Source organism: Gossypium hirsutum, chromosome D04, assembly GCF_007990345.1.
Source record: "Gossypium hirsutum isolate 1008001.06 chromosome D04, Gossypium_hirsutum_v2.1, whole genome shotgun sequence".
In the NCBI taxonomy this organism is placed as follows: Eukaryota; Viridiplantae; Streptophyta; class Magnoliopsida; order Malvales; family Malvaceae; genus Gossypium; species Gossypium hirsutum.
In genome coordinates, this window is record NC_053440.1 from 22,559,715 (window position 1) to 22,572,127 (window position 12,413).

Genomic DNA, 12,413 nt, shown 5'->3' on the forward strand with positions numbered 1-12,413 from the left:
TCCCGACTAGGGTCAATTTGAACTGTCACAACTCTCCCCACTTAAGAAATTTTCGTCCCCGAAATCTTACCGGTGAATAGGTTTGGGTATGTTCTTTCATCGAGCTCTCGGTTTCCAAGTAGCTTCCTCGATCCCGTGTTTGAGCCAGAACACCTTTACTAACGGAACCCTTTTGTTCGCAACTCTTCACTTCACGAGCTAGGATACGCATCGGTTCTTCTTCATAATCTATCGGCTTGAATTTCAACCTCTGATGGGCTATTAGGTGCGATGGTCAGATCGATAGGTCGAAGCATCGAAACATGAAAGACGTCGTGAATCTTTTCAAGCTCAGGGGGCAAAATCAATCTATACGCACCGGACCAACTCGTTCGGAGATTTCGTACGGCCCATGAATCTCGGGCTCAATTGCCCTTACGGCAAACTGAGTACCTTTTTCCAAGGTGAAACTTTAAGAACACTTTATCTCCACCTGATATTCAATGTCCTTCATTTCAAATCCGCATACGATTTTGACGATCTGTGGCTGCTTTCAGACTTCACGGATTACCTTTACTTTCTGTTCGGCATCCTTAATCAAATCAACTCCGAAAATTTTACTTTCACCGAGCTCGGTCCAAAACAATGGTGTACGGCATTTACGACCGTACAAGCCTCGTAAGGTGCCATCTTAATACTTGATTGAAAACTATTGTTGTAAGCGAATTCAATCAAAGGTAAATACCGTTCCCATGAACTACTGAACTCGAGGATGCAACATCTCAACATATCCTCAAGTATCTGAATTATCCGCTCAGATTGACCATCGGTTTGGGGTGAAAGCAGTGCTAAAATGCAGCTTGGTACCCAAAGCTTCTTGCAATTTCTTCCAAAATCGTGAGGTGAATCTCGGATCTCTATCCGACACGATAGAAATAGGTACCCCGTGTAATCTCACAATCTGAGAAACATACAATTCGGCCAGTTTATCCAATGAAAATCCGTACGCACGGGGATAAAGTGAGCCGACTTAGTCAGTCTATCACAACAACCCAAATCGCATCCTTTTTACTTGTTGACAATGGCAGTCCGGACACAAAGTCCATTGTGACTCGATCCATTCCCACTCGGGTATCATGATCGGCTGAAGTAATCCTGAAGGCACTTGATGTTCCGCTTTCACTTGTTGACATATTAAACATCTCGAAACAAGGTCGGAGATGTCTCGTTTCATACCATGCCACCAAACCAACGTTTCAAATCGTTGTACATTTTCGTACTCCCGGGGTGACTTGACATTCGACTACAATGGGCTTCGTTCAGAATCATCGAAATGAGTTCCGAACTCCTTGGAACACACAAACGACTTCTGAACCTCAAACAATCATCATCAACTTTCTGGGCTTCACGAATTTGATGAATCAATAATGGTTTGGTTTTTAATTCAGCTATTAACACATTGTCGGGTAGAACAGACAAGTGCACATTCATCGCTCGTAAAGCAAACAATGATTTTCGGCTTAAGGCGTCCGCAACCACATTAGCCTTTCCCAGGTGGTAATCAATGACAAGCTCGTAATCTTTCAACAACTCAAGCCAACGTCTTTGTCGCAGATTTAAGTCTCTTTGAGTCATCAAATATTTGAGACTTTTGTGATCCGAAAATATATGGCACTTTTCACCAAATAAGTAATGTCGCCATATTTTTAAAGCAAATACGATGGCAGCTAGTTCAAGATCATGGGTCGGATAATTTTTCTCATGTGGCTTTAATTGTCTCGACGCATAGGCCACAACTCGACCTTCTTGCATCAATACGCAACTCAACCCAAGTAGGGATGCGTCACTATAAATGACAAACTCTTTGCCTGATTCGGGTTGCACTAAAATTGGAGCTTCAGTCAAATAGTTTTTAGTTGATCAAACTTTTCTGACATTTCTCCGTCCATTCGAACTTAACATCCTTTTGAAGTAGCTTCGTCATTGGTGTGGCTATCATCGAGAAACCTTTGACAAATCGTCGGTAATAACCGGCGAGTCCCAGGAAGCTCCGAACTTCAGTAATATTTCTTGGAGGCTTCCAGTTAAGTATGGCTGAAATTTTGCTCGGGTCAGCTCGAATACCCGATGCGGATACCACATGACCCAAGAAGCTAACCTCTCTTAACCAGAACTCACACTTACTGAACTTAGCATATAACTGCTTATCCCGCAAAATTTGCAACACTAGCCTCAGATGCTCAGCATGTTCGGTCTCATCTCTTGAATAGACCAAGATGTCATCAATGAACACAACTACGAACCGATCCAAATATGGTCTGAAGATCTGATTCATCAAATCCATAAATACCGCAGGGGCATTTGTGAGGCCAAACGGCATCACTAAGAACTTGTAGTGACCATATCTCGTCCTGAAGGCAGTTTTGGGTATGTCTGATTCTCGAATTCGCAACTGATAATAGCCCGATCTCAAATCTATTTTTGAGAACACTGTGACTCCCTTCAGTTGGTCGAACAAATCATCGATGCGCGGCAACGGATATTTGTTCTTTATCGTCACTTTATTCAGTTGATGATAGTCAATGCACAACCTCATGGTTCCGTCCTTCTTTTTCACGAACAATACTGGTGCACCCAAGGTGAGAAACTTGGTCGAGCAAAACCTCTATCCGTCAATTCTTGCAACTGAGCTTTCAACTCTTTTAACTCGGTGGTGCCATACGATACGGAGCTATCGAAATCGGCGTAGTCCCAGGTACAAGCTCAATACCAAACTCTACCTCCCGAACAGGTGGTAAACCCGGTAATTCTTCAGGAAAAACATCCGGGTATTCACAACCCACCAGCACAGATTCGGGTTTCTTGTCTAATTCTTTGTCATCCAGTACATACGCAAGGTATGCTTCGCACCCTTTTCTTACCTATTTCTGGGCCAACATTGCTGATATTACAGCTGGCATCCCCTCCAAGTCCGTAGACTCAACTCGGATTACTTCGTTATTTGCGCACCTCAAATCAATAGTCTTGCTTTTGCAATTCACAACCGCATCATGCGTGGTCAACCAATCCAAACCAAGAATAACATCAAATTCATCAAACGGCAAAAGCATCAAGTCCGCCGGAAAACAGGAACCTCGAATTTCTAGGGGACATTTCTTACACACTTTGTCGACCAACACGTAACGACCCAAGGGATTTGACACCCGAATTACGAACTCAGTAGACTCAATAGGTAAAGTTTTACTGGATGCTAAGGTTTCACATATGTAAGAATGAGTAGAACCGGGGTCAATCAAAGTAATTACATTAGTATCAAAGAGTGTAAAAGTACCGGTAATAACATCAGGCGAAGAAGCATCCTCGCGGGCACGTATAGCATAAGCTCTAGCAGGCGCACGAGCCTCGGATCTGGTCGTAGCATCTCTAGATCCTCTCTGACCACCACCAGTATTGCCCGTATTTCTAGATGGTCTACCTCGAGCAGTGGTAGCACCCGGTTTCCCACTCTGATTTACATTCTGTTCAGACAACCTCGGGCAATCTTTAAAGAAGTGGTCAACTGATCCGCACTTGTAACAGGAGCGGTCAGGGAATCTACAACTCCCCGAATGCCATTTACCGCAATATCGACATTTCGTTCTGTCTCGATGTTCATTCCCAACACTGGCGACCGAAGTGCCTCGTGTACCCACAGGGGATCGATCACGATCTCGTCTAAAAAGGCCCGAAGTGCCTCTAAACTGGCCCGCATCATCTCGAAATTTCTTCGATGCCTGTTGAAGAGACTTTCCCGAAGATCTTTTACGAAACTCTCCAGTTCCCTCATCAACTTTTTGTTTTTCTTTTCTAAGCTCTTCGGCTTTACAAGCTAGCTCGACAAGTCCTACGAACTCTCGTATTTCAAGAACGCCAACGAACATTTTTATATCTTCATTCAGCCTATCCTCGAAGCGTTTACACATGATAGCCTCGGACGAAACACATTCCCGAGCGTATTTGCTAAGTCTAACAAATTTTCGCTCGTAATCAGTAACCGACATGGAACCTTGCTTAAGCTCAAGAAATTCCTTCCGTTTTTGATCAACAAATCTCTGACTGATATACTTTTTCCGAAACTCAGTTTGGAAAAACTCCCAAGTTACTTGCTCTCAGGGCACAACAGAAGTCAGAGTACTCCACCAATAGTAGGCAGAATCACGTAGCAAGGAGATCGTACACTTTAGGCATTCATCGGGTGTACAAGATAGCTCATCGAGTACCCAGATAGTGTTGTCCAACCAAAATTCAGCTTGCTCGGCATCGTCGCTATCCGTAGCCTTAAATTCAGTAGCCCCATGTTTTTGGATTCTATCAACTGGGGGCTTATTTGACCTTATTTGGTCAGTTACCGGAGGTATTGTAGGTGCGGGGGTGGTATTAGTCGGGAATGGAGGTTGTGGAACAGCCGTATTAGTTCGAATGTATTGGTTGAAACAATCATTCATCACGCTATAGAAAGCTTGTCTAGCTTCCTCATTCGGGTTACTAGCATTAGGTTGAGAGTCCGCCGGCGCTGTCCCTTGTGCGGGAGCAGGCGCTACACTCTCAAGATCATCAGCTACCTCTCGGTCGGGATCGGGATCCATTACTATAAATAAACACATTTACAATTGTCAGAAATCACCACACTATCAAGTAATCACATAAAATGGCATGTATAGCTAGACCCAACGCATTACGGTAGTCCTAGAATCGACTAAACCGTAGCTCTGATACCAATCAAATGTAACACCCCGAACCCGAGACCGACACCGGAGTCGAACACGAGGTGTTAACAGACTTCAAACCCCTTATAAAAATATTTCTCAGACACTGCCAATCTGCGTACTAGTCGCTTTAAAAATCATATCTTGAGTTTCACAACTCCAAAATCAGTTTCGTGATTTTTTCCTGAAACTAGACTCATATGCCCATCTACATTTTTTTTTCTAGAATTTTTGGTCGGGCCAATTAGTATAGTTTATTAGTCAAAGTTTCCCATGTTACAGGGATCGACTACCCTGACCTTTGCGCATTACGACTTGTATATCTCCTTGTACAGGGCTCCAATACTGATGTCGTTTGTTTCTATAGAAACTAGACTCAGAGAGGAATCTATCCATATATAGTATGACTCCTAATTATCTCTGGTTAATTTGTAATGAATTTCCAACGTCGGAACAGGAAATCCAGAAACCGTTCTGGCCCTGTCTCACGAGAACCTGAATATCTCTTAACATACTATCCGTATGATTGTTTCGTTACTTTCCTATGAAATTAGATTCATCAAGGTTTGTTTACATAATTTATTCACTATTTAATTCCATTCCTTATATTTTTAGTGATTTTCCAAATCTACCTCACTGCTGCTGTCAGCATCTGCCTTTAAGGTAGACTTTACCTATTTCATGGTTTTCATGATTCAACTAGCCCTTTTTTGCATAAATAGCACAATTTATGAAAGTGATTAACCATCCCCATGGCCAATCCTTGTCAAGCATATCCACACCAAATGATTATAACAATATACTCAAACACATATAAGCCATTTTCGCATGGCTATCCAAAATTTATACAAGTCCAAAGGGTCCACGACCCACAACAAACGGGTAGTCCTATACATGCCATTTCGAAGTTCAACCAAAATTGTACCAAAAGGGGGCTTTGATAGTGTGGGCGACTTTGACCTCAAGATCCCGAGTCCGATAGCTGGAGAACCAAATCTATAAAACAGAGGAGCAATGAAACGGAGTAAGCAATTTATGCTTAGTAAGTTTTGAGCAAGGAATTCCAGCACAACAAAAGTATAGCATTCATATAGCTAAACGGATAATTTCATATGCACAAATTTACGATATCGTACTTGCTTCACATTATCAACCCTTATGTACATACACAAAAGATCAACTCAGCCAAAGGCCGGTAGCTCGTTTATCAACTGAGCGAATACTTATTTGTAAGGGCTCAACTAAATTCAAGCACATACGAAACATACCTCAATGTTGGGATGTTTCGAGAGTATTAACTGGAATTTTACAGCAAGTTCATTCATTCCCAAATCACGTACCTTCGGAATTTAACCGGATATAGCTCCTCGTTCAAATGCCTTCGGGACATAGCCCGGTTATAGTAATTCGCACAAATGCCTTCGGGACTTAACCCGGATTTAGTAACTCGCACAAATGCCTTCGGGACTTAACCCGGATTTAGTAACTCGCACAAATGCCTTCGGGCTTAGCCCGGAATTAGTATCTCGCACAAATGCCTTCGGGCTTAGCCCGGAATTAGTATCTCGCACAAATGCCTTCGGATCTTAGTCCGGATATTGTCACTTAGCACAAGCCTTCGGGACTTAGCCCGGACATCATTCAAATAACCATGCACATTTAACAATAAATCATGGCCCATTCGTATTTCATTTTCGTTAGCAAAACTCAAACACAAGACATTTATCATTCTTGCAAATTCGGCTCAATAGCCACACAAAGAGCATGATTTTAATTTGCTTAAAACATGATCTAATCACATCATAATTTAAGCTCTTTTACTCAAGAACTTACCTCGGGTGTTGTCGAATGATTCCGATAGCTATTCGACCACTTTTTCCTTCCCTTTATCGGATTTAGTTCCCCTTTGCTCTTGAGCTTAATTAAACAAATAAATTGATTTAATCATTTGAGCATCGAAAAGAGGAACACAAGGCACTTAGCCCATATTTATACATTAGACATTAAAGTCACATATGTACGGAATCATGAATCAAACTCAACATTTTAGCTAATTTTTCCCCCTTAGCCGAATATGCATGTCTATTTTGGGGCCGATTTCAACACTTAATACATTCTACAAGTATGGTCACTTGTATTGACTAAACACCCTTTTGTTTCAAGTTCAAAACTTGGCTAATACACGCATATACACACTAGTAAAGCATCCTCTCCCTTTCCATCAATTTAACACATGCATTGCTCATTAACATGCAAAAGTTATATTCGGCCTTAGCACACAACTTGCTAGCCGATTCTTCTCCATTTAGCAACCAATGCACATATGTGCTCACTCAAAAATGCTAAAAAGGAGGTTCAAGCATCATCAAGCCACCATCACATGCATCATTAACAAGCTTCATATTTAGCATGCAATGGCATTAACACAAACTCCACCTAGGCCGAATCTTAACTCATCCTCATGCCTCATCACCACAACATCAAACATCAACCAAGAATGATGCATCCATGGCCGAGTGTCATTTCCATCACATAGCAAGATTTAGACCATGGGCTAGGTAGAACTCAAGCTAAAACTAAAACATGCATGCATCTCATGGAACATCATCAAACATACCTTAGCCTAGCTACATGCATGGCCGAACCTCTTCAACCTTTCTTCTTCCTTCCTCCTTAAAATTTTTGGCCAAGGATGAACCAAAGGATGAGCATTTTTTTTCTTTTATTTTTTTCTTTCCAGTTTCGGCTAAATGAAGATAAGAAAGGATGAACAAAAATTTTCTCATTTCTTTTCTTTAGCTCACGGCAATGGGGGGGAAACAACTACACACATTTTTTTTTGTATTCATCATACTCCTTTTCATTATTTTATGCCCATGCCCCTTATTTTATTTTTTTCCTACATACCTCACTAGGCCAACATGTTCCCAACATGTTTCCACCATAGCATGGCGAACCACTAGCTCAAATTTTGGGTAATTTGACATGCAAACCCATCATTTTCACAACATGCATTAATAGACCATTTTAAATTAGCCTATCATATTTTCACCATGTCTCATATCAATCCCTATTTAATAATTTCTCATGCAATTGGCAAAATTGGAGAATGAAACTTCCACATACTCATGTACACACATAATAAGCATAGAATATGGAATTCAATTATTTTTATGACTCGGTTTTGTGGTCCCGAAATCACTTCCCGACTAGGGTCAATTTTGGGCTGTCACAACAAGTCCTATCTCATTGATGTTGCAGTGGGGTGGATCGAAGCACCAATGCCTATACCTCTGAAGACGCAGAAGGTTAGAATGAGGCTACTTGAAGAAGAAGAGTGCCAAGGTCCAGCGTGACCGGGCAAAATTGGCTATTTTAAAGTCTTTGCTCCGTTCCCGTTACACGACCACGAGCAAAGGGGGCAGCTGTAATAGCCCATTTTTGCCCGGCCCATTCAAAATAAGACCAACCCAAATACTCATTGCACCAGTCCAAAATAGACCCAAATAATAACAAGCCCAATACAAACCCAAATACAACACTGGCCCAATACCTAGCCCTAACAATTTTCAGAGGTAGAAAGAAACCTTAGCAGCTAGTAGCAAAATCAGCAGCCGCACCCCACGCACGTCGCAATAACCGTCGCACGTTCTCCTTCCACGCCGCGCACAATGCCCGTACCTATAACAAATAAACCACGAGCAACACTAATAGGATAGATACAGCAAATTGTAAACAGTTTTAGCTATAAAAAGGCCAATCAATCTCTGTAACGGGGGTTAGACAAATGTTGTAAAAAGCACTGGAAATACAAAAACAAAGAATCAAAAGCAGTTTTTGGAAGGTGATTTGTTTTTCTTCTCTTCGAGATTTCTTCTCACTGTTTTCATTTTTCGTTTTTTTGAAAGAATAAAAAGAAGAATAAAGAATGAAAGGGGCGCTTACCTGGGTTCGGGCGCTGGTTTCGAATGCCGTGTGCGGTGGCTCCACAACGGCGGCGGCATGAAGGGGCTAAGGCCGAACCCTAGCAGAGAGCCACCTCTTTTTTTCCCCCTCTGTTGTTTCTAAAAAAGAAAAGAAGATGATGAAATGAAAATGTTTGTTTTTTTGAAAGAAATTTTGGTTTTAATACTAAAGTAAAACGGTGCCATTTAATGGCTATGGATCTGCGTGTTTTGGCCCTTGATGGGCTATTTGCGCGTTGGGTCTTCAGTTTTTATGAAGTATGTTTAATTATTTTTTATATATTTGTAATTTTAACTACACGTTTTATTTATTTTTCAATTCGGTCCATGTTGCTGTGCAGTGTTTGGGATGTTTGGGTAAATTTCTCTTTGGGTCCTCCACTGTTGATTGCGTGTTCTAAATGGTCCATTCGTATTTTATTTATTTCAAATTTGCCCCGAATTTCTGTTTTAAGTTTAACTTAGTCTTTTTTTGTTATTAGTGCTATTAAATAATTTAATTTCAATTGAATTGTTATTATTATTATTATTCTTATATTATTATTATATTTATGCATATGCACGCATATGTTTTTTATTTTTTATAGTATATATGTATATATTCTAAATTTCTTTAAATGAATACACATACATATTCTATTATTATTTTATTTTCTTAGTTTTTACATACATATACATACATACGTACATACATTATTATTTTATAATATTTATACATTTTCCATATTTTTATAATCCTATATATATTTCTTTTATAATCTGCATATTTATACATTATTCAAAATTATTATAAATATATTTTTCGCATGTTTTTTGTGTATATATTTTCATATTTTCATAATTTACTAACATATTATACTTTTATTTTATTTTTTGTAAATGTATGAATATACCTTATATGCATTTTATTATTGTTTTATTTTCATGACTTTTGTATTCATATATATATATATATGCACCAACATTTTATAATACTTATGCATTTTTTATCTCATATTCATACACATACTTGCAAAATTCACTTATATATCATACTTATATATACATATTTTGTAAACATGTATACATATAATTTAATTTAAAATATTTGTTTCATATCACATCAATATTTTTTAACATACCTTTTAAAAAATATACATTTTGATTTTGTCAAAACATCTAAATCATTTTCTTTTGATTCAAAGGCTTTTAAAATAAAAGTGATATTCAAAGTTTGGAATTTTCGAGGAAATTGAGCCCTAACGTATTGGGTTCTGATTTTCTTTGCTAATCCTAAGTAACCGAGAATATTCTCTATTTAAAATGTATAAGTATAAAAATCATTTTCGAAAACTTAATTTGTGGTGTCCTAACGTATTGGGCATGACATATTGCTTTCTCGAAATGAAGATTTTCTTTAAAAACTAAAAAGCGATATTCAAAGTTCGAGGGTTTTGAGAAATTGTGCCCTAACGTATTGAGTCTCGATTTCTTTATTTAACTTGAACAATTGATTATCCTTTTCAAGTTTCATCATTTGAATTTTAAAATATTTTTAACCCTCGACATTAAGACATCAAATAATCAATTTGGTACTGATTTTTGGGCGTTACGAGGGTGCTAACCCTTCCTCGCGCGTAACTGACTCCCGAACCCGTTTTCTCAAATTTCATAGACCAGAATCGTTTTTAAGGTGAGCCGATCACACCTCAATAAAGGATCGGTGGCGACTCCAATTTTTATTTTTTAAAGTCGACAACTAAAATTTTTGTTTTCAAAAAAATAGTTTCGACAGTGTAATTGGTAAACTTCAATACATATTGTAATACCCAATTCTAATCCAGGCCCAAAACCATAAATACATAAACACCAAATTAAAACAAATTATAAGTGTCCAGTCCATTTACAAATCCAAACCCAATTCGGTCCAAATTATGTGGCCCAAATTATAATTAACCCCAGTCCAAATTACAGACCCAAAATCTGACCCAACTCAACTAACCCAAATACCCACAAAACCCAATTAAACCCTAGCCCAATTTGAGATGGCCTAAATTCAAGTTTCCAGAAACCCTAGGGGTTTTTGGAACAGTCGGCGCCGCTGAACGCGGAAACCAGGCCATCCACGCATGCGCTTCCTCCCTTCCACGGCCTCTGCACCTGCGAATAAAATGGAGCCAAGCAGTGAATATACCAATACAGCGCAACAATAACAGAAATATAGGAAATAATTGCGGAAAGATAACAAAAATGTAAAAAAGAGTTCTCGAGAATTACGTTTTTCTTTCTGTTTCGGCTATAAGAGGAGCCGATTAAATTTGTAAAAGGGGGGATTCTCGAATGAATGAAAAAAAAAAGAGAAAAGAATACAGATATTAAGAAAGGAAATTGAATAGCAGTTTTGGAAAAGAAGTGATTTTCTGATTGTTTTTTCTTTTCTTTGTTTTTTTTTTCCTTTTTTGCAAAACAAAAAGAGCAAAAGGGGATATACTTACCTGCGCGGAGGCGACGACGGAGCCCTATTTGCTCCGTCCAGGTCGGAGCTAGATGGGGCTTCGAATTGTTTGAGGCGGGAGACAAGAGAATGGGCCATGGGGCTGCTGTTGTTTCAGAAGTAAAGGCAAATGGCTTAGGGTTTTCTGATTTAGGGTTTAAAATAGCATTTATAGGTGCTCGAAACGTCACCGTTTAGGGCCAGACTCAGTGGCTCCAAAACGGTGCCGTACAGGCCGTTGACCCGAGATCCGACCCGAACCAAGGCCAGATCCGCGCGTTTCATCCTAGTGGGCTATTTTTTCTTTTAATCCTACTAATTTGTTCCATTGTTTTAATTTGGTTTTTCTTTATTTTCTGAATTTGCCCCGTCTGTTTCCAATTTTATTGTTTTAATCCCCTTTAAAACGCAGCATTCTGAAGGCAGGGGAATATTTCCCTTTTAATCCTCGCATTATTCGTGCATTTTGTTTCAGCCCCTTCATTTTGATTTTATTTCCATTTGTTACCTTTAATTTTACTTTAAGTTCAAATTCAACCCTTATTAGGTTATTTTTATTTTTAATATTTGTTATCCTATTATCATTTAAATATAATTAATTCTGAATCTAATATTATTTTAATATTTATACTTCATATTATTTTAAATTTATCATATCATTATTTAAATCTATCGAATATTATTTTTATGTATATATATTTTTATATAGGCTTAATATAATTGGTATGTATTTTATTTTAATAGTCTTATTTTATAATGTATTTATTTTTAAAATTTTCTTTTATATTTTTACATTTTAAAGAATTATATGATAGTATTCTCATACAATATTATTATATATATAATCACTTTTTTTATTCTATGAATATATTGTTATTTTTATATTATTATAACTATAATTTTTTTAGTTCCCCTTTTAATACTTTTTTTTAAAAGCTACTTATATGTATATAATTTCATTCTTTAAAATACCTTCTTCTATATTTTGTATATTTCAACTTTTACATGTTATTACATTTATCATTATTTATATTGAGTTTTCACTTTATACATATCATTTATTAGATTAATATATGTATATTATTTTGTATAGTGCTTATTTTAATTTTCCTCACATGTAATATTTATTTTAAAATTTGTTTAAATATTATTGTCTCACATAGTATTTATTTTTAACTCAATTTTTTGGTTATTTAAATTTCTTGTATATTATTTATTAAAATTTTTTCGTACATATTCTTTATTGATTTA

At 37.8% G+C, this 12,413-nt stretch overlaps 1 long non-coding RNA gene across 1 annotated transcript; it reads right to left on the reverse strand.

The window, feature by feature from the left end:
* Positions 1–10,398: 10,398 nt before the first annotated feature.
* On the reverse strand, positions 10,399–11,830 carry LOC107898422 (uncharacterized). Its single transcript, XR_001684395.2, has 2 exons — positions 11,164–11,830; positions 10,399–10,828 (listed from the first exon to the last, which is right to left on the reverse strand). It is a non-coding gene; the product is annotated as an uncharacterized lncRNA (long non-coding RNA).
* Between the last annotated feature and the right edge of the window lie 583 nt (positions 11,831–12,413).